This window comes from Rattus norvegicus, chromosome 8 (assembly GCF_036323735.1).
Source record: "Rattus norvegicus strain BN/NHsdMcwi chromosome 8, GRCr8, whole genome shotgun sequence".
NCBI classification, from domain to species: domain Eukaryota; kingdom Metazoa; phylum Chordata; class Mammalia; order Rodentia; family Muridae; genus Rattus; species Rattus norvegicus.
Window position 1 is genome coordinate 70,420,215 of NC_086026.1, and position 21,923 is coordinate 70,442,137.

The 21,923-nt window shown below is 49.8% G+C and overlaps 1 long non-coding RNA gene across 1 annotated transcript; it reads left to right on the forward strand.

Annotated features, from left to right (window-relative positions):
- Window positions 1-851: 851 nt before the first annotated feature.
- LOC102551127 (uncharacterized) lies at window positions 852-18,517 on the forward strand. Its single transcript, XR_005488237.2, has 4 exons — window positions 852-6,804; window positions 7,350-7,442; window positions 18,116-18,183; window positions 18,328-18,517. It is a non-coding gene; the product is annotated as an uncharacterized LOC102551127 (long non-coding RNA).
- The last annotated feature ends 3,406 nt before the right edge of the window (window positions 18,518-21,923 follow it).

Here is a 21,923-nt window from a genome sequence, read left to right on the forward strand (position 1 = left end):
TACAATCCCAGCACCCCAGGGGTAGAGAGAGGAAGGCCAGGAGTTCAAGGTTATCCTAAACTGTATTATCAATGTGAGGCTTCCCGGGCTAGCCTGGGCCACATTAGACCCTGTTTCAAAAAAGTGAAAATGGGATCCAAAGAGATGGCTCAGCAGTTAAGAACACATGTACTCCAGCTCCAGGGTCTTCTGTTTCTGCCCTCTATGTACACCTGCCCTCTGTGCCCAAGCTCACAGGGACACACAGCTACACGTAATTTTAAATTATTTTTAAAACATCAAAACTAAGCCCTGTTTTCCCTTCTGAGACTTCAGCCCCCATCCACATCCTTAACATAAATTCTATGAGAAAGAGGTGGGAACTGGCTTGTGTTTATGCACATGTATGCATATTCATGCTTGGAAGTGACACGTGTCTAAAGAAATACGGAGAGAAAGAACCAGCAAACAGCGGTGGAGGGGTGGGGGCAGGAAACACTACCATGGGAATAAAACTTCTTTAGGCAGGATTTTTAATACAGCTTTGTGTTCTGAATCATTCGTACATAATTTGTACATGATTTACATGTTCAAAAAAATTAATCAAATCAAATGAAAATTAGGAAAGAGGAAAATGCCAAGTTATGCACTAGCAGGAACACAGACAAAATTATAAATTACTAGTGAGCCTGGTCACAAAGCAAGAAGGAAAAATTAAACCTTATTTAAATAATCTTGGGGGGGTGGGGAATATCCTGCCTATATATCCATGGTGGGAAATAGTCTAAGGACAAACAAAAAAAGGGGGGGGGGGCTGGAGAAATGGCTCAGCGGCTGTGAGTGCTTGCTGTTCTCCCAAAGGACCTGAGTTCTGTAGCTCACAGCCTCCTGAAACCCCAAGTCTAGGGATCCCATGCCCACACACACACACACACACACACACACACCCCACTTTAAAAATGAGAAGCTGTCAGCTTTACTTTGTTTCTAAAGATGGTTAGCCAGTGGTTAATACGTAGGGAACAGCTTTCTCTACTGTCACAAACTCTAGGCAACTTACATGAAGTATGACTTCCAATCGGGAATCAGACACGCTACCTCTGCACCACGCAATTGTAAAATGTGCGCTGGCTCACAGTTCCTGGGGTTCTGTTCATCCCTGGGGGAAGGCAGAGGGGATGGAGAAAGAGTGTATGATGCAGGGCTGCTCACTTGGTGGCTGGGTCAGGAAACAGAGAGAACCAGATCAGACCCAGTCCCCAGCTGTGCCCAGCCCACCTCAAGGGACCCAGGTTGCCCAGCCAAGTTCTAGCTCTTAAAAGCTACCCGACATCCCCAAATAGCGCCACCAGTTGGAGACCACATGCTCAAACACATGGGCGTGCGGGAAGGAGGCATTTTGCATTCAAACCAAAATAGGAGTCAAAGTTTTCCAAAATGAGATTCAAATGAGACTTTTTAAAAAAAAAAAAGAATTAAAAAAAGCCTAATATATGCACATATTGAAATATTACTCCTGATCTTATAAATCTGTAAGATTATTATGAACCGATTAAAAACAAATACATTTACGTAAGTAATTCCACCATATTTAAAGGAAAAACCCCCGACTCCTGTTGCAGTGCTTTCAGTGCTGCCTTTCAGGTCATGTGACTCACAGGGACAGCATACGAGCTGACTGACAAATGAAATAACTCAGCAAGCACAAGGTGTGGGTCGATCTATAAGACACAGTCTTAGGGGGTGGGCCACGCGAACTCCCAATGGGAGAAGTTGTAGGGAAAGCCCACATTTACATGCGAAGAAGGAATCTAGGATACAAATAAAATGACCAGGAAACCATTGAACCGCCCAAGCCTATGAGAAGAGCATCTGAAGGAAAGGAACAGGAGCCTGGGCCAGAGGCCAGTGGAATCATGGGTACTTTGGTCAGGCGTGAGCTGGAAAGTATCGTTCTGGAAAATGCATCGAAGGAACTGAAGACGATGAGGGGTGTGGTCTAAAGCCGTCTTTAGATGGTGCCATAAAAATGAACATTTGCTGAGGTGTAGCTCAGTGTGAGAGGAATTGTCTCATATGAACAAGGCCATGGGTTGGGTCACTCCCCAGCACCACAGACACAAACGTTCATGGAGCTGAATCAAGGCAGCATGGCAACATATTAAAACGGCCTATCGCTTGCCTAGGAAGTGCAAGGCCCTGGGTTCGGTCCCCAGCTCCGAAAAAAAGAACCAAAAACAAAACAAAACAAAACAAAACAAAACAAAACAAAACAAAACAAAACAAAACAAAACAAAAAAAAGGCCTATCATAGCCAGGGTAGGCCAGGGTAGGCCAGGGTAGGCCAGGGTAGGCCAGTAAAACCTTCCAGGAGAAGCACGCTGGGCTGTGGGAGGGGATTCTCTACCTGGGAGCATGAGTAAGTCCCTCTTTCCGTGCTGTGCAGGCCTCAGTCTGAGCTTTGCTCTTCCACAAGGTTGCACAAGTGAGGCCTAGAGGGTCACAATGAGAGCCGTGACCCATGTGCAGCCTCTGATCCCGCCATCACGGCTTTGTCAGTGACCTGAGAACCTCAAGAGCTTGCTCCGTGTGTGCACCTGTGCATGGTTTCGACAGCTACAGAGGGCTCATCCCTTTCAATCTGTCCTTAACTTTTTTTGCTTCAGAACTTTTTGTTGTGCATGTGGTGACAACATGTGTTACTTAATGAGCCATTTTAAAGTGCACACAGCTAAGGGCATGTAGTATGTTCACCATGGGTGTAGCCAGCAGCACTCTGGTTATATAACTTTTTTTTTTTTTGAAACAAAAGACCCAGCATGAATGACTTAAGAAGGATTTATTTTGGCTCCAGGATTTGGTGGTTTCAGATCATAGTACTTGTCTCTGTTAATGCTGGACCATTACAAGACTGAATATCATGTTAGCAAGAGTGTGTGGCAGAGGAGGACCATCTAGTGATAGAAAGGAAGAGAGAGAAATATCAGATGGCCTGGACAAGATACCCCAGGACCTACCTTCAGTGATGTATGCCTTCCTACTGGTTCTAGCCCCTACAGTTTCCATAACCTCTCAAATAGCACCGCCAAGTAGGGCCAACATGCAATATCAGAGCCTGTGGTTTCATATTCAAATTCCAGGGCTTCCCCTCTCTCCACCCTCTATTTCCTTATCCCGTCCTCTCCAGGTTTCTCCTGGCTGCCCTGGCTTCGAGCGTTGGTTTCCCAGCAGGTCCCTTGTCCAGAGAGAAGCTGTGTACCACAGACTCGCTTCTGTCATCGGTCCAGCACACCTGGGCCTGGCGGTGGGCTGCAGGGCTGTATTCTGTTCTGGAGGAAACTCAGCAGCAGTCTGCCTGACCTGTCCGGGAGCAGAAGTGGGTACACCACAGTGACAAGTGTCCCACAGATGATGTAGACACGACTCAAAGGAGTGCTTGATACAATAGCTCCTAAGGTTTTGTGTGTGTGTGCGCATGCGTGCCCATGTGCGTGCGATCAACCCCTGTCTATTCCGGCACCTGGGGACCTCTGTGACTACAGTTCGTATTTTTGTGGAGAAAGCCACTGTTTTTGTGGATTTCTGTCTGCCAGTACTAAGTGCTTTGCACATGCCTTTTCATCCAGTCCTCTGGATGACCTGGGAGGCAGTGACTACCTCTGGGGTCACAACACTAACAGGAGATGGGGTATCACAGTGGCCTGACTTGCGGTGGGACTGGAGTTTAGAACTTCTGGTATCTAGCCCCATCTTCTCCATGGTAAAGACCCCATATCCATTCACACAGTAGGCGTGAGAGATGTGACATTTCCTCCTGAGGTACAGCAGATGCTCCAAGGAGGAAGTGAAGAGAAGGTGGAGGAAACAGAACCGTTTTTGAAGGGAGTGCCCACAATCCAGGAGCATACTGGTTCTCTGAGGGAGCACAGGAGAGAAAAAAAAAAAAAAAAAACCCTGAATTCTCTAGAAATGATTGTGCGTCAAAGAAAAACAGGTGCTAAAGTCTCCTGAGACCTCAACTGAGGGGCCAGGAAGTCATGGTCTGCTAGTTTGTGAGTGTGTCTGGGCCTGTGTGGGGCCCAGGCTGGGCTACATGGTGGGGTTTCTGTCTGCTTAGCAATAGATCCAGCCAAGAAAAGGCATGGTTTTCAGAGGTCCCATAGGGGCTCTAGTGCACCAGGGTTGAACCATTTACTTCCTCGGTGGCTTAGAGTCAGACAGAGCCAAAACAAATGGGCCTGGTTCAAACCAGTTCCTGTCAGCTCCTGGTCACTTCCTCAGTCCTGCAACTACTCTGGCTTGTGGCTGGTGTCTGTTTTGATTGTTGGGTATCTATCTGTGCCTCTATGTGGGGTGCCTTCGTGGGGGTAGGCATTGATGTAGCTGCAGCTGGTAGGAGGGCTTTATGTGGGGGAAGCCTAGGGAAATTCCCCGAGAGAGGACCAATGACCTGATTTGGGATCAAGCCCTCTGCCTTCTGTTTCTGACTGTGGCAGGCTGGAAGTGGGGAGGCTTTCAAAGCAGAGAGGCTGTCATCTTTTGGTGTGTTTCTAAGGAGAAAATTGGGTTCCCATGATACTGTCTAGGCCTGAGGTCTAAACAACAATAAATAGATATTCAGGACCCAAGGTCTAAAAGTCTACTTAGGGGTGAGGAGAAACCTAGCCAGAGCCTCGCATGCAAAAGGCAAAGCAAAAGGCTTTCTGTTAGACAGTGAGATTCCCCTGCCTCCAATCTGAGGGGAGGTACATGCCCAAGGGACATATCATATGTACAGTTCTTCCTTTCCTGGGCTTGAATTGTATGGTGGGTCTGTAAAGTGCTTGCTCTACCTGGAGGTATCCTGGAGCCCTCTTCTGACCAGTTCCTGCCTTCATCCCATCCTTCCATCCACATGTCCGTCTGTCCATCTGTATGTCTATCTGTCCATCCATCTGTCTGTCTGTCCATCCACCCATCCCATCCCTACAGATATACATATATCAATTATGTATGTAAACACACATACACACATACACACACCCCATATAACTTACAGGAGACAAGATTTATTTTAGCTCATGGTTTTGGAGATCTCAGCCCATGTTGCTTGGCCCCATCACTGTGGATTTGTGGTGAGATGAGGTATCGTGGTAGAAAGAAATAGATAAGCAGAACAGCTCACCCCGTGGCAGCCAGGGCACACGGAGAGACAGAGGAAGGGCTAGAGACAAAACATGCCCTTCAAAGGCACGCCCCTAGAGATCTGCCTCCTTCCATTAGGTCCTACCCCAGAGAGCTCCCACTCCTCCTAAAAGAGAGCTACCAGTTAGGGAAAAAACCTTCAACACTGAAACCTTTGAGCTTGCTACATAATAAAAACATCAGCTTCACCCATCCACCTGCCCAGAACGCGTGGTTCTGAGCTAGACTTTGGAAGCCAGAGGTAATTTAAGATGTAGCTCCTCTCCTTAGAACCTGAATGGAAGGCAGAAGGCAGAACACCTGGCTTCAGTGGAGACTCGGGCAAAGCAGATGGCTACATGGTCAGCCTGGTGGAGAAGCTGGAGGTTAGTCCTGCTGTGAGGGCTCAGGAGTCCGTACAGAAGTGATGGACACACACACATGGTTTGAACAGGGTCTCCAAGGGAGAGCAAGGCAGACAGTAAAGGGGTGGTTGTTTTGAGTAGGAGGTCAGTATGTGCAAAGGCACTGAGCCACCATAGCTGAGGGAACATCTGGAGGGAAGATCCCACCAGTGAGCATGAGAAGGAAGGATGCTGCTGAGAGACAGGTGGTACCTAAGAGAGGCAGCCTTCCATGTGTACAGTGAGATGGAGACATCTCCCACAGCTACTGAGTGTCCATGAGTGTCTGCCTCGTGGGCCACACATCCTAGGCCCTGCCAGGCTGTCCCTCTCAGCCACCCATCTGGTGCTGCCCTCCTTACCTGCCTTCTCCAACAGGGTCATGTGATATTGATGACTAGGGAGAGAGAAGGGGATGGCTGCTGGGAGAGACCTGTGAGAGCTGACCCTGGTGGGCGCTGGCCTGGGCCTGGGGATAAGTGAAATTCCTGAGCAGACTTGGCTTGCCCAGAAAGGGATGGGCCTGACTCATCTCTGTTATCCTCACAGGGGCACCCCAGACAGGAGCAAGTGAGTCCTTCCAAGCGCATTCACTGCCCTGACTCCAAAGCCAAGGAGGAAGCCTCCATTTTGTTTCCCTTGACGGGAATGGAGTGGGTTTTCTTTCTCCTTCCAGCCTGCCCTGGTGAGCCCTCCTTGTCCCTGCTGCCCAGCTTCTTGGCACCGAGCCCCTGCATCTTGTTATCGCAGGCTTTGTGCTGTCTGTCACCTTTTATTACAAAACCTTCTGAAATTCTCCGAATCGTCTCGCCGGTTATCATGCTCAACCACAGTGTGCTTGCAGGAGCCTCGGGCTGGAACCACAAGGCAGCCACAGTGCATCGGGGACTTCTGTTCTGTGCCCAGGCAGGCCCCCTCCTTTCTCCTCCCCACTAGGCAAGTTTTGCCAAGCTTCCTTCTCCCTCCCCCCTCCCCCCTCCCCCCTCCTCTTCTTCTACTTCTTCCTCCCCTACTTCCTCCTCTTCTCCTTTTTTCTTCTCCCCTTTTCCCTTCTCTCCTTCTTTCCCCCTCCTCCTCTCCCCTTCTCCCCCTCCTCCTTCCCCCTTCTCTCCTCTCCTCCCTCCTCCTCCTTGAGTTAGACAGTGAAAGGATTCAGAACACATCCCTCTTGCTGGGGGTGGATCTGCAGAAGCTCTGTGGGAGCTGTGGGGCTTGCAGGGGTGCTGGAGTTCTGAGAGGAGCAGAAAGCTGGGGGAAGGTAAGGAGGAGGAAGCCACTGGCTGGCCTCATGTGCTTTGCAGCAGGCAGGTTCTAAACTCAGTGCCAGGGCCTCCCACAGGACTGGAAGTGGGTATGGGGGTGGGTACAAGATGCATACACTTGCCTGGAGGGACAGGGACCCAGGATGATACAGAGCGCGGTGAACAATTGTGTAGTCTGGGTTGTTCTGATTGCCCCACCCCATTGCCCCTGTGGTTGTGGGGTTCTGTGTAGTAACTGTCCCTGGGAACTTTGATACAGCAAAATGGAAAGCAGGGGTTGGTGTCGCTCTACTTAATCTGCGTCAGACCAGGGAGAAAACAAGGGGCTTGGCATGGAGTCTTTCTCCCCTTTGGGATCTGGCCAGGGGAACAGACCCATGTGTCAGGCCAGTTCGGGAGGCCAGATGTCCATTTGGGAAAGGCTGAGGGGGAGAAAGGCTTTGAATATGCTCTCTGCTCCCTTCCTATTGTGGACCCAGAGCTGCTGGGCTCCCAACCCCAGGTAGCAGCCACTCTGTAGCCCAGTCTGGCTCCTTTCCAGGAAGAAGAGCAGTGCCCCATCTTCATCCAGGAGCAGGGCAGCATCTGTGGACAGGGTGACCTTCGACGGGCTCTGCAGCTTCACTTCTGAAATGTGAGACCCCTTCCATGGAGAGACTGGATTCTGTTGTCTTACTTTGTTATGTTTTATTTTGTTTTGAGTCAGGGTCTCACACTGCATCCCAGACTGGTCTGGAACTACCTATGCGTAGCCCAGGCAGATGTGGCATACGCAGCAATTCTCCTGTCTCGGTGCCCTGACTGCTGAGCTTGCAGGCTGACAATGAGTAGTCTGAGAGAAACGGATACACTTAGCGGTCTGTCTGCTGACCACATGACTGAGCTCTGTGCCTAACAACCTTGAGGGGCTTCGCAGTTGACAAATGGCTCTCGTGCAGTGTCATAACTCTCTGGAGGAGGTATTTGTCCCCATAATTTACAGCTAAGGAAACTGAGGTGACTTACTCACCGCCATAGGCAGGGACCAGTTATCCACAACCCACAGCCCCACACTGAGAAGAGCTGGGCCCAGAAGCTGGGCTGAGAGAAAGAAAAAAAAGGCAGGGTGGTTGAGGGCTGGGCTCATGGTATCAAAATCTAGGCTGAGGACTTGGGAAACCAGCAGGTAGGTCCTGGTTCTTACTGTCTCTTGCCCTCTGACCAAAGGACGGCATAGAAGCTGAGAGGTAGCCCAGACCATCTGTCCTTCAGGTGAAGTGTGTGTGTGTGTGTGTGTGTGTGTGTGTGTGTGTGTGTGTGTACATGAGCACAAGTACCTGTGCTGCCTTTGCATGTTTTATGTGTGTGCACACCTGTGCATCCTCATGTGTGGGTGTGCACATGATGCCAGAGGACAACCTTGGACACCATTCTTCATGTGCTAACCACCCTGGTTTGTTTGATTTTGTTTTTTATGCAGAATCTCCCAGTAACCAATTAGGCTAGACTGACCGGCCAGCAAGACCCAGGGATGGTCCTGTCTCTGGCTCTCCAGTACCTGGATTACAAGTGCTCATTACCACACCTGGCTTTTGTTTCATGAGGGCTCTGGGGATCACACTCACCCCCTGTTGCACAGCCATCATTTTACTAACAGCTACTTCCTCGGCCTCTGGACATTCTGACACATTGTTAAAACTGTTTCCGAGAAAATATGATTTCCCATCCCAGCTTCCACATGTATCCGGGCACACCCGGCACTCGGCAGCCGCTCACACTATCTGCTAATGGTGACCTTAGAGATGATCCCCGAGATGGAAGGGCATCAGTCCAAAATGGCCACGCAGCAAATACAAACGGTGTGCCAGACAACTTGTCTCGGTGACACCTGAATCAAGGCAGTGACCTTGTGTCACAAAAGGAGCAGCTGCCATAAATATCCGAAGTGGTGTGAAATACCAGGCTGCTCTCCACAGCCTATAAAACGGACATAAATGTTTACTTCATACTATAATTAGAAGAGGGGCCATGGGTTGCCATAAAAACCTAAAGATGGATGTTAAATCAACCACCTCCAAGGTATCATAAATTCTGCCCGAGGTTACACGAGTGTTTAGTAAACACTGATGAAAATTTTACTTACAACACGTTTTTTAAAAAGTGGTTTATTTTTATTTTCAGTGTGTGTCTTGTGTGTCTGTGCACCACATGTGTGCAGTGCACATGGGGGCCAGAAGAGGGTGCTGCTTCCCATAGAGCTGGAGTTAAGGATGGTAGTGAGCTGCCACACGGGTGCTGGGAATGGAACCTGGGTATCTGTCCTTCAGGTGAAGAGTGTGTGTGTGTGTGTGTGTGTGTGTGTGTGTGTGTGTGTGTGTCCTGGGTCCTTTGCATAAGCAGCAAGTGCTCTTTTTTTTTTTTTTTTGGTTCTTTTTTTCAGAGCTGGGGACCGAACCCAGGGCCTTGCGCTTCCTAGGCAAGCGCTCTACCACTGAGCTAAATCCCCAACCCCAGCAGCAAGTGCTCTTAACTGCTGAGCAGTCTTTCTAGCCCTTAAGATATATTTTTTTGAAAGATGGTGTTATAATCTAGTCTTTTCAACGATAATTAGGGAGGCCAGGAGCTGCGAATAAATAAGAGATAAAGTATCTCAATTCCCTTATACATTTATTTTATCATTAGTTAATTGTGTGTATATATATAACGTATATGTTTATGTGCATGTATACATGTATGTAGAGTTCAAAGGTTAATATCAGGTGTCTCCCTCAGTCACTTTGACCAGGGAGCTCCAGAGAATCACCTGTCTCCACCCCTGACCTCATGAGAGTCCTTAGACTAAAGATGAGCGATAATGCACCACACTTTTACCTGGGAGCTGAGGATCCGAACTCAGGTCCTTATGCTTACATGGCACCGTGGTTCGACTATGAAAAGTTCCCCATACATTTGTGTGTTTGAGCATTCGGTCCTAAACTGGTACCATAGTCACGGAACCCTTAGTAGGTAGAGTCTTGCTGGAAGAAGTGGGCCACTGGGGGTGGGCCCTTATAACCTTGCCCCACTTCTTGTTCATTCTCTGTTTCCTGAAACCAGGTGCAGTGTGACAGCAACCTCTCCCACGCCATGCATATCCTAGCACAATAGACTGTGTGCCCCTGCAACTGTAAACCAACGTAAGCCCCTCCTCCCTTGCATTGCATTGGCTAGGGTGTCTTACACCCTAGAAACAAGAAAGGAACTAAGACATGTCGCAAGCAAGCATGTTACCAACTGAGCCATCCTCTAGCCCCCATTCCTTTTAGATATTCCCACAACAACTGGGACTCTGGGCTCCACTCTACTGCTGCTGCTGCTGCTGCTGCTGCTGCTGTTGCTGCTGCTAGAGGGACACATGTGTTTGCCAGCAGCAATTCCTGCCCACTGCTGAGCTTGGCCCCTCTCACTGTGTTCTTGGTGGTCAGTCCCCTCTTCTCTGCCCTATTCCTGTTTGGGCTGTGAAACCCTGGGGTCTAGGAAAAGGAACATATGTCTTTTGGGAACTCACTTCTTGCTGGACACTTTAATCCCAGTACTCAGGAGGCAGAGGCAGGCAGATCTCTGTGAGTTTGAGCAAGCTTCAGGACAGACAGACAGAGCTCTGTTGCATAAAGAAACACTGTTTTAAAATAAAAACAAAACAAAACAAAAAACTGAAAAACAACCCCCCCCCCAAAAAAAAAAAACAAAAAAATGCTGTTTTGAGACAGGGCTCCATGCAGAGTAGGCTGGCCCCAAACCGATTCTGTAGCCCAGGATGACCTTGAGCTTTTGGTACTCTTTCTTACCTTCATTGCCCAAGCACCACCATGCTATTTATGATTCCTAGGACCCAAACCAGGGCTTTGTACACACTAGGCAGGGACTCCACTAACCAAGCAGCATCCCTCGTCCTGAGAGGCCACTCCTGAACCAGGGGCTCTGTGGCCTGTTTTGGTGTCCACAGGACTCTGTAAGTTGAGTGTCTCCAGTCTGTGTAAAAGATGCTCAAGTTGGGACTTGTCAGTGGGGACTGCGGCTGGCGGGGTGCCCCTGGAGTCCTGAGTTTTATACTCATTGAAATGAAAGTTTCTGCACTGGACTCTCTGAACCGCACTCTCCTCTACCAGAGAGCAACGGCTCTTAACAACCAGGAGGCAAAGCACACAGTTCTAGGCTGCGCGTGGCACACTCCAAAGCTGAAAGACACCAGCAACTGTCACTGTTTACACAGAGGGCTGGCTGACGGAAAATAGTATGTAGCTTCCTCCAAAACTTAGAAACAGCACTCACAGGAACCAGTAATCTCGCTTCTGAATAGCTAGCCAAAGGAAACGAGAGGGAGACATTCCTAGGCTCACTGGAGCTTTCACAGCCTTGATAGTTATCAGCAGGGGAAGAGTGAAAAACATAACACACGCGCACACACACACACACAAACACACACACACACACACACACACAGAGAGAGAGAGAGAGAGAGAGAGAGAGAGAGAGAGAGAGAGAGAGAGAGACCTACAGACAAATCTGGAGGGTTGTAAGAAGCTAAAGGAGAAGGAGCCAGGCACAGACCCAAGTACTGCCTGGTCCTACCTGTCTGTGGGCTCTAAAGTCCAAGTCTTAAGAACAGAAGCACAAGAAAGTGGCAGGGACCCTCGGTGAGGGAGGCCGAGGGGTGGTCAAAGGACACAGATTTTCAGTTACATGGTAAGTTCTGGAGGGTCAATGAGTGGCATGAAGACTATAGTTAATTGTGCAGATTTCAGATTTGATATGACAGGAGATGAGGGGATGGAGAAATGAATTAGCCGGATTATGGCCTTCACTCCCCTGTGCGGATCATGTTCGTAACTCAAATTATACAAGCGTCGTCAATTACACCTCAACCAAGCTGGAAAAACAAATGATTGAGAAACCGTAAACTAGGAGGAAGCTCTACAGCAGGGTGGCTGTGTTAAATGCCAAGGGCTAGCCTCCAGTCAGACGGACCCCTGCTCCATCGGAAGGCTCAGTCACAGGACCCACTGCGCATCTCCACTCACGATTTACAAGCCGTACCATCTGGGGCACATCATTTTCCTTTGGGTCTTGATTTACCTTGCTGTAAAGTGGGACTACTTTGCCAGGGTCTTAGGCCTTGGGTGAGTAAGGTGTGGAAACATGCCCGGGGGTGTATGGTGGAAGGTGGGATCTTTATTAATGAAGATCTTCGTCATGATGTGTCTGAGTGAGTTTGGGAGTGAAAGTCCGGAATGTAAATTCCCGACTCCCTTGAAGATCTGGCAAAGTTAAGGATTGACATCCATAACGACCCAGACGCGTGTCTGCTGGTATTCTGCCTAAGCTCAGCCCCCACAGTTACCTGGCAACAGCCAGGCATGCCTGGCTCACTGTTAAAGGGTCTGCTTGCCCCCTCCTCATTCTCTTCTCTTGCTTTTCTCTTCTCTTGCCCTCTTCCCCTTTGTCCCTTCTCTCCCCATTCCCCTCCTGGCTTCCTTCCATGTGCCCATGGTCAGTCTTTACTCCTCTCCTCTTCTACTCTTCTCTCATTAAACCTTTCCATGTGGAACCATGTTGGCCCGTTGTGCTTTGTACCACAACAATGTCCATATCTACCCTCGGCCTTTCTCTCAGTCCATATCTACCCTGGCTGCCATTCAGGCATCTAGTCTCGGACCAGAGCAGTCGGGTCTATTTGTAATCATCCAGCCAGAGGGGTGCAGGGAGCAAGGCTTTTCCCCAGCCCTATGTTTCTGTAGATTGGAGGCCTGGGCAGCCATCTTGTGTGAAACCCCTGGCTCTTCCTCTCCTCTTCTTAGCCCAGGTCTGTGTCCATCCCCAGTGGCATGGCTCTTGTGAGACCACCCTCCCTCTCAGAGTGTGAACAGAATCTTCAGGGCAGAGGAGGGAAAGCAGTTTATTTCTGCCTGGGTGACAGTTCATTTCCAAGCTCCACGTATAGCCCAACGCCTGCCCTTGATCTTCAAAGCTGTGGACTTCTCAAGCTTGCTCATCTCAAAGGTCTGATCAGTCCCAGGGTCTGGAAGGAAGTCTTCCATCCTCTTCCTCCTATCTTTCCTGGTACTGAGCCTCCATCCCATCAGCTTAGCCATCCTTAAACAGCCGGTTACGTCTGTGCAGTTGTGAGCCAGCCTTCCGACACCCATTTTACAGAACAGAACAGACTGAGGCTCAAAAGAAATAATCTGAGCCCAGGATCCTCAACCAAGAAGTGGCTTCCTTGGGATGTAGACTTAGGGACAGTTGAGCATCTGCTGCAGGAGACCGAGGAAGAAAAGTAACAAAGGGGAGAATGTCGGCAGGTTATGGGGCTCCGGCTGCTCCCCTGATGCCAGCTGAGGCTTTGGGCCTACTTCCCAAGCCCACCAGATGAACCCATTTCATCCTGAGCTGAACCATATCTGTCTCTGAAAGCCAGGAACTCTCCGCACGAAGCCAGGCTCGCCAGAGCCCTAAGGTTCATTTACAGTAAGGATCCCTGGAATTAGAAGGGCTAACTAAGCCCCGTGTTCTTGGTGACAAGGGCAGAGGGTACCTGAGTCTGCACAAGAGCTCTCTTCCTCCCTTCCTTTCTGCCCACTCCTTCTTACTAATTTTTGAGAATTTTTTTTCAGTACAAAATGCCCAAGACACCACACACCCCATCTTCCTTTTCTTCTCTGCCCTTGGCATCTCCAAATCCTGAAATGGAGTGCTTCCCCAGCAGGTTTAGCATAAGAAATTAAATTAATTTTCATGCTCCAAAACTCGAGATGTAAATGCCTTTATTAATAATTTAAAGCACGATTATTTATGCCGTTTGATATTTCTCAAGTTCAGGGAAGCAATTAAGTTCTGCTCAAGTTGCTGATCAGACAGTGTCACCAAGCGCAGGTCTTGCCCCTTCCGCCCTCCATAGTTGCAGGGAGAGCAGAAGGGATCGAGTCTGGTCACAGCTGCTGTCCTTGCCTCCAGGGGCCCCTCACTTCCTGGAGACCCTCTCTATCAGGCATCCTTCTGTCAGAGTGCATTCAAGAGAGGCCACTTTGGTGCTCAGAATGGCTCTGGCCTGTGACATGAGAAGAGTTTAGAGGTCCTGGCTACCTGAGGTTTCTCTTCCTCTTAAAAGTGCCACACCTGTAATGTCATCACTCAGGAGGCTCAAGCGGAAGGAGGGAGAGTTTGAAGCTACAGACTAAGACCTGACATTAGAATAAAGCGATCTGGGGATGTAGCTCAGTGGATGCAGAGCCCTGGGCTCCATCCCCAGCGCCATATAAACCACTTGCACTAGTGTAGACCTTTAACCCCAGTTCTTAGGGGGTGAAGACAAGAAGATCAGAAGATCCAGGTCCTCTTTGGTGACACAGCAGTGAGAGGCCAGCCTGGGTTACATGAAACTCTGCTAATAATTAAATAAGTAAGCAAATATATTTTAAAATGTATTTTAAAGAGAGGAGGAAAGCGAGGTAAATCAGGTTCGTTAACTGCTCTCATAGCATTTTTACTAGTGTGGGGTTGGCTGCCAGGACCTGAGAGTACAGGCCCCACACGGATTATCAGCTTGGCCGGAAGTGTTGCTCACGTCCGCTTCTTATCTGACCAACGAGGAAATGCAGTGGTGCTTAACAGAGGCCCTTGGAAGATAGAGCAGGAGATCCCTCACACAAAAGCACTTAGCTGTCCAGCCTACCCCTCCTTCCCAGGCCTTGTGGGGCCTTCCCTCAGGCTTGTTCAGGCTCTGCCTGCTCATCAGGCTCTTCCTCATCTTCCGGTCTCACCTCTGCCCCAGCCCTGTATGCAGTGAAGGCTGTCAGCACAAAAGCCATGCCTTCATGTTTCTCAACCCTCTGGGCCTTCAGTGAGTCGTCAGCCTCTCAGAGTTCTTGGGGCTTCCTGTTCCTCTATCCCTCTGGAGAAGCCCTGAGGAAGGGTCAGGCACAGGGCTACATAGGAGGAAGGCCAAAGGTAGGCTAGCTTGTTTTAATTTTCTGGTGTGGAATGGTCCAGAAAGCAATTTCTTTTTCTTGGCCAAGCAGGAACCACATTGAGGGATAGAGACTGCAGGCTTTTTATCTGAGAGGTGAGTAAGAAAGAAAATATAGAGAAGGTACCAAGGGCAGCAAGTCAAGGCCTTCAGGACCATCTTGGAGTGCTATAAGTCTTGAGGCTCTTGAGTCTATGGTGGCTATGGCCCCATGCGAAGGTTGGCCTGGAGTCTGGATACCAAACTGTCTCCGACGTGAGGGGCAGTCACACCAGACTGCCTGCCCTCACCCACCTCAAGACCTCAAACACTTGGGAGTCCTTCCTAGTCCACCTCAAAGTCTCCTAAACAAAACCTGATAGCCCTGCAAGGTACTCTACCAGGTAAGGCCACTCTGGGGTCCATTGGCTACACAGGGCGTAGAAATGCTGTGAAAACAAACTAACACAGAATACTAAACTCACTCAAAATGTGAGAACTATTCATTCAGGTAACTTGATTGCGGGGTTCCTGAGTATGAAATTTGTAGAGGACAAAGTCATATTAAAATGACAGAATGTGGACACATGTGTGAAACTCTGGGAACAGCAGGGCCCAGTCTACCCACAGCATGGACAGGAGAGGTGGAGTCATCACTTACAAATGGAAACGGGTGTGTGGAGGAAGTGGGTGGCTGATTCCTCTTGTCTCAGCTGGTCCAGGCTGTGGTAAGAGAACCCATCAGTAGAACAGCTTGAAGACCAAACATTAGTTTCTCAGGGTTCTGGATTTGGATGCTGAAGACTTGGACTCTGCAGCCAGCAGCGCTGACCTCCAGTGAGGGCCCTCTCCCACCTTGTGAACAGGCAGAGGGGAATTGAACTAGGCCCACTCTTACAAGGACACTGCTTGCATCTTGCAAGGCTCTACCCTCACGACCTTGCCCAATTGAATCATTCTCCAAAACCTCTTCAAATAGCACAAACCTACAGCCTATAACGGTGGGTCTGTTGAAGGTGTATTAACCAGTACAAATGATATCACTCCTAAAGGACAAAGTGACCGTAGGGAGGACAGGATCCCTGGCTGACCTTCAACTGAGCAACTGAAGTTATTATAAAGAAGACATGGAATGGGTTATCATATATATAACAGGCAGAAGGTGTAGGAAAATATTTCCCCATCCCTCTCTTTTCCTAGACCCCTAAAGGTTGTGGGATGGGGTGCAGGCAACCTGAACCCCTGTTCTGCTTTGTCTTATATCTACTAGGGACTGGCTTCTAGGTGCCAAGGCCTCTCTAACGCTGCCTACTCTGTTGGCTGGAATAGCAGCCATAGGGATATCGGCATGACTCTGGCATTTGGCATTTCTCAGTAGCTGCCTCAGGTAGGCATGAAGAGTGCTCCTAGAAGTTAGATGGGACCCAAGAAGTAGCCCTTTCCTCTGCAGGTGACAGATAGGCTTGTATAGGCACCAGGTCATGGCCCAGGAGTCTCCCAGCCTGGCCAACAGATGAACATGTTAAGCTCTCTCAAATGCTTAGTGACCCTGCAATTTAGGCCGGACAGCCAGATCAGAAGTACCCAAAGTAAAGATTGGGGAAGTGATTCACTGGATAGAGTGGCAGCCTAGCAGGCAGGAGGCTTGGGCTCAACACCACATAAATTAAGCATGGTGGGAGATTCTTGCAGTCCTAGGGGACAGGAGAATCAGCAATGCAAGGCCATCTTTGGCTAAGGAGGAATTCATTGCCAGCCTGGACTACATGAGACCTGGTCTAAAAATTAAATAAATAAATAAATAAATAAATAAATAAATAAATAATCAAATATCTGGAAGAGTAAGGTGGCAGCGGTGCAGGATTCAGAGGGGTGCCACTGAGCCCATAAAGACCAGTGTTCATATGGGGAAACTGAGGCCTGGCCCAAGAAAAGCCAGGTCCAGAGACAAGAGCTCACTTTTGTTTCTTCAACAAACGCAGTTGAGACTGACATGTGAAAAGACCAGTCACTGAGATAAGAATGGTGATGTGTCCTTTTGCCTATAATGACCATGAATCTGCCTCTCAGTATTATTGGTTGAGATCATCTTCCGTTGCTGTAACAAAATTCCCCAAGTCAGGGTAATTTTAAAAGGAATGAAGTTTACTTAGTCAGGACCTCTGCAAACATCCTATGGTAGTTTGATTAAGAATGACTCCATAGGCTCATATGTTTGGATGATTGGTTCTAAGTTAGTGGAACTGTTTGGGAAGGATTGGGAGGTGTGTCACTGGGTGTGGGCTTTGAGGTATTAAAAGCCCATGCCAGACCCAGTGTCTCCTTTTTCTGCATGCTTTCTGCAGATCAGGATGCAGAGCTCTCAGTTAATTACTCAAGCACCATGCCTCTCTGCTTCCTACCATGATGATCATGGATTCTGTGTTGACCAGTTTTAGGCCAAAAAAAGTCCTCTGAGAGTAGGAAACCTTGACTGAGAAAATGCCTCCATAAAATCAGGCTGTAGGGCATTTTCTTAATTGGTGATTGATGTGGGCGGTCCCACCCTGGGCTGGTGGTCCTGGGTTCTTCTATAAGAAAGAAGTTCTGAGCAAAGCCGTGAGGGGCAAACTAGTGAGCCACAATCCTCCATGGTCTCTGCTTCAGCTCCTACCTCCAGGTTCCTGCCACAACTGCTTTCACAGAGGGACTGCTCTATGGAAGAGTGAATGAAATTAACCCTTTTCTCCCCAGGTTGCTTTTGTCATGGTGTTTTAATCACAGCAATGGGAACCCTAACTAAGATACCCTCTGAAAGTGTAAGCAAACCCCCAATTAAATGCTTTCTTCTAAAAAGAGTTGCCTTGATCATGGTGTTTCATCACATCAATAGAACAGTAACTAAGACACCGGTGTCAGTATCTGTTTGGCTTTGGGCGAATGTTTCATGGAAGAAGCGTGAGCATGAATTAGAAGAACATAAGAGATGGCCCCGTCTAATTACGACTGGCTCCCTCTGGGGAGAGCAAGAACTCATTTTCCCACACCAACAAGGCGTGAACTCACCAACATCCACTCAGTTCTTAAAAGGCTACCGCTCAACTCCAGCATGAATCAGTCAAGTTTTGGTCCAGACTACTAGCATCCAAACCCAAGCAAGGGCTTTGAAGCCATGGATGTGTATGAGTTCAGGGTCACAGAGCTTTGCCTTGTGAGTGACTTGTGGTTGAGTCTGTCTATCTCTAAAGACCCCACTGTACCCAGTGCCCTGACAGTCATGGTTCTACTGCCAGTCACAGACCTATGGATTCAAGGACACCCCAAGGGCATGCTACTTCACCTGCTTCTTGCTCTCCTCTGTCTAGATGAGGTGAACTAGATGGCCCCTGTAGCCCTACCAGTTCTGATGATCCACACTGGGCTGCACTGCCAGGTATGGTGAACTTTCTATTACAGTACTCCTTATTCAATTATGCCCCCCCTCCATTGTGCAAGATTCAGGGATCTGGGGAGGGCTGGGGCCACTTCACTTCACTACATCAGTAGTAAACCATCCCCGCTGTTCCCTCTTCCACAGGCAGGGCCAGCCTGGGCAAGATTGCTGGAGACAAGCACACAGAAGTCCCATGTACACAGAAATGTCCTCACACACACTGAAGAATAATCCTATTTGAAGCAGCCTCACTATGATGCTCTTCTTCCAGGGGCCAACTGCCTAGAATGGAGTTCTGTTTTTGAGAACAGGAACACACATCCTGGATGCTGGGGAGGGGATGTGGGGAGGGGGTGCTGGGGAGGGGGTGCTGGGGAGGGGATGTGGGGAGGGGATGATGGGGAGGGGATGGTGGGGAGGGGATGCTGGGGAGGGGGTGCTGGGGAGGGGATGCTGGGGAGGGGATGCTGGGGAGGGGATGATGGGGAGGGGATGTTGGGGAGGTGATGTGGGGAGGGGGTGCTGGGGAGGGAGTTAATGGGGAGGGGATGATGGGGAGGGAGTTAATGGGGAGGGGATGATGGGGAGGGGATGCTGGGGAGGGGGTGCTGGGGAGGGAGTTAATGGTGAGGGGATGATGGGGAGGGGATGATGGGGAGGGGATGTTGGGGAGGGGATGATGGGGAGGGGATGATGGGGAGGGGATGTTGGGGAGGGGATGTGGGGAGGGGGTGCTGGGGAGGGAGTTAATGGGGAGGGGATGATGGGGAGGGGATGATGGGGAGGGGATGTTGGGGAGGGGATGCTGGGGAGGGGGTGCTGGGGAGGGAGTTAATGGTGAGGGGATGATGGGGAGGGGATGATGAGGAGGGGATGATGGGGAGGGGATGATGGGGAGAGGATGCTGGGGAGGGGATGATGGGGAGGGGATGATGGGGAGGGGATGTTGGGGAGGGGATGTGGGGAGGGGGTGCTGGGGAGGGAGTTAATGGGGAGGGGATGATGGGGAGGGGATGATGGGGAGGGGATGTTGGGGAGGGGATGATGGGGAGGGGGTGCTGGGGAGGGGGTGCTGGGGAGGGAGTTAATGGGAAGGGGATGATGGGGAGGGGATGATGGGGAGGGGATGATGGGGAGGGGATGTTGGGGAGGGGATGATGGGGAGGGGATGCTGGGGAGGGGGTGCTGGGGAGGGAGTTAATGGGGAGGGGATGGTGGGGAGGGGATGTTGGGGAGGGGATGCTGGGGAGGGAATGCTGGGGAGGGGGTGCTGGGGAGGGAGTTAATGGGGAGGGAATTGAGAGCTACTTAAGCATGGCCCCAATGAGTTGAGCTCGAGATAGAAGAGAAGATGCTTGCCCAAATTAGGGGTGTGCCAATTAATGTTTAATGACTAGCTTTGCCAAGGACAAGAGAAAACTGCCTGATCACAGAGTTGACAATTCCCATGGTATAATTGTTTTACCCTGTTGATAATTAAAGAATATGTAAGAGCATGTGCAAAGCACCTACGTAGACACAGTAGGCTCCTCACAAGACACACTTCTGCTTTAACCTCAGCAACTCAAAAAAGAGACAAAAGCTATACACAGGCACCCACAGCCCCCAGGATGCACATCCCATTCCAGAATGCCTTTCTTGACCCCAGAGTCCTCCAGGTATTGGAGGCAGCTGATGATGCAGTCTGTCTGTGAGGCCTGCTTAAATGCCCATCTCAGATTCTGTTTCCTGATGTGTTTCCCAAATGCTTAATCTTCCAACAATGAGCCCTATTGCTTAAGGGAACGTCTTCCATTGTGATTATGACCCAGAGACACACCTACTAAATCACTAGCCAGTAGAGCTTCCAAAGTAAATGGCACATGTTTGTAGTTGGGGGCAGTGAGAGGAGGTGGGAGAGAAAGGTAAGAAGCAACTGTGGTGTCCTGACAGTGGCCACCCCAACACCCCAGCCCCCTGAACCCCCACTCCCTGCACCCCCACCCCCTGCTAGGCAGGGATGGATCTTTGACTGAGATGAAGAGATAAAATGGAATCACTTAGTCAGCGGATCAAGTATCCAGCCTCTCTGCTGCCACATCCAGGTCTCCCTAGGCTTGCTGTTCTAGCTTTATTGTCACGGCATGGCCTTGGCTGAGTCTTCCCTGGACAGGTGCATGGCCACCCTCCCTAGGGCTCCTAGGTCAGTTCCTCCCTCCTCCTTTCCCTGCTTTCTGCATGATGTCCCTGGACATTCGTGTCCAGAAATGTGACATTTCCCATGCTTCGGTCCTGCTTAACGTCTTCCCCACAACCCACTTTGCTTCTCCCTCGCCCGTGTGGCTTTCCAGAGGAAGGAAGCATTCTTTCCACACCATACTCACCAGCTCTGGGTCGACAGATTGATTTACAGTGTCTAGAGCTGCCGGACCCAGAAACCATTGGGTTTGGCCCTGAGCCTCAGAGCTGCAGACACGTCTTTTTAAAGGTCTGAAGGACTTTTCTCAGTATACAGCCTGAGCCACTTCTCCTGACCTAGTCTGAACCCCTCTTTCCAATCTGTGTTTTCTTTTCCTGATTTTTTTTTCATTCTGTTCCACATACCTTGGCTTCCTTCCTGGGCTGAATCCTGAGCCCTACCCTATGTGCTCAACTCTGACCTTTGACCTTTATGAGAATAATCACTGGCATAGGTGATAAGCTGTGATCCTGGAGGTAAGAACAGCGCCTCCTCTGGGAAGATTTACACAGCTCACTACCACCATGTAGGCATGAGCATGCTTGCTCTGGAGGGAGGGCATCCTAGTGGGTGAGGGGCACAATGCTTACACTGGAATAGAATGTTGTCCTTGAACCCTGGCAGCTATCCAGAGGTCAGTCAATCACATTTTACCCTTAATTGATCTATCAGATTAGCTTTAATGGCTTGGGGAGGAAGCGGAAATGCAGCAGGAAGCGATTACAATAGACTGCTCTTAGGGATTCCATTTGATCTTCAAACAGCCTGTCAGTGAGGGAGGAGGGGGTCCCCATTATCCAACCATGGCAGCCGCTCAGCCAGGCTAGTGGACTCAACTGATGTCACCAGGCTGAAGTGCAGAACTCTGGAAAACTGCATGAACGTCCCAGAGCTCAGTCCTGGAGCGCTTGGTCCCAGAACCCAGCAAAGCTTTGGCCAGCACAGACTTCTGTCAGAGCTTCCGTGAGTCCAAGAACGCTCTGGGACTCTGGACATCCTCCCCCCGCAACCCCTTCTCTTTGCCTTGGGCCTAGGGTGGTGGAGGGTCAGTTCAGTTTTCATCTGGGCTGGCGTCTCTCAGGGCTGCCCAGGAAAAAGACATTGATTTATGATCAAAAGGGAGGAGGATGCGGGGAGACGCAGGGCAGTAGGGGTGGGTGGGCGCTAAGAGATAGTATCAGAAAGAATAAAGAAGATTCCCTATGCCTGAAAAAAAGATGAGGAGGAGGATCCTGCCCTCTGATGCCTCCGCAGGCGTGGGCTGGAAAATCTTTTCATGTAAAATTGAAATGGAATCACGAATGAAGAGAAAGCGTCTTGGGGCTTGGGTGTGCCTTCCAGGACTGAATTAAATTAAAAACATATCGATTTCCCCTGCCAACAAACAGGCCTGGCACTGGGGGTGGGGGGGAGCGCCGGGAAGCGGCTTGAATCCCCGTCCCAGTCCATCAGCATCCTTCACAGTCCTGGCAATTTTATAATTGACCCAGTGGGCTGTGATTTAGAAAAAATAACCAGAAGA